This window comes from Homarus americanus, unplaced genomic scaffold, assembly GCF_018991925.1.
Source record: "Homarus americanus isolate GMGI-L3 unplaced genomic scaffold, GMGI_Hamer_2.0 scaffold37663, whole genome shotgun sequence".
In the NCBI taxonomy this organism is placed as follows: domain Eukaryota; kingdom Metazoa; phylum Arthropoda; class Malacostraca; order Decapoda; family Nephropidae; genus Homarus; species Homarus americanus.
In genome coordinates, this window is record NW_024734343.1 from 6,454 (window position 1) to 7,500 (window position 1,047).

Sequence of the window (1,047 nt, forward strand, 5' to 3'; positions counted from 1 at the left end):
AGAAAAATAAAGGGTATGTAATAAAGGGTAAAGTGAAAATGTTGAAATTATTATAGTTATTTAATGAGTAAAAATGCAAGCTACGAGGTTTGAAAGTGAAATTAAGTGGGTGGTTTGTTTATGACTTAATGAAAAGTTGGGTTTATATATATTGGTTTGTTCTTTGAATAACCGTCAGTAATGGAGTGTTCTAAGATGGTGGTACTGTAGAGCAGTGAAGTTTATCAGTGTTGCCAACAATAAGTAAATAATGTAAAAGAAACAAATTGCTGACTATGTGTATAAGTGTGTTACGTAGCTTACTCACAGAAGGGTTAATTAGAATGTTTGAAGAAAGTAAAAATAATGGTGTGAAAAAATGGAGTGTCTAAATATTGAAATGTACATACAGAATTCCCTTAAAGTCATAGGTTAGGTAAAAACGGACTCAGAGAAAGTAAAATCCACGAAGTTTTTCTATGCCAGTCCTGAGGAGGTGCAAAATACATATATAAATAGCTATATGCACATGTATAACAACATTATGCATGCATAAGATAATATAATATTAAAATGTTAACATAAATAAATGTTTGGCAAACATGAAATACAACAGTCCACTCAGTGATAGTTAGTTGTGGTAGTGAGAAACATGATAGCATATACTAGAAGTCAGTGATTTGGCTTTGTCGGTACAGTAAGCTAAATTAAATCTGCACAAATTATTTTACCAGACATATAATTTTGTTAATTATAGGGTACATCTTATGACCTGGGAAATATGGTGCTGTGTACTGTTGTGTAGTGTTGACCCTCTTGGATCACTGACACAATCACTTCAGATTTAGTTTAATGGTTTTCCCGAGGGACACAATCTTTTAAAAATCGTGACGCTTTTAAGGAATACTGTAATGTATGTTGTATTTAAGGTTGCGAAAGGAAGTTGAGCAGAGCAGCATTGGCTACACACCGTGAATGCTTGTTGTTTGTGTTTGTTGGTTTTGAGTAGGTGTGTGATAAATGATGGGTGAGATCGAATGGTTAAGATATCACAGAAGTTGATTCTGG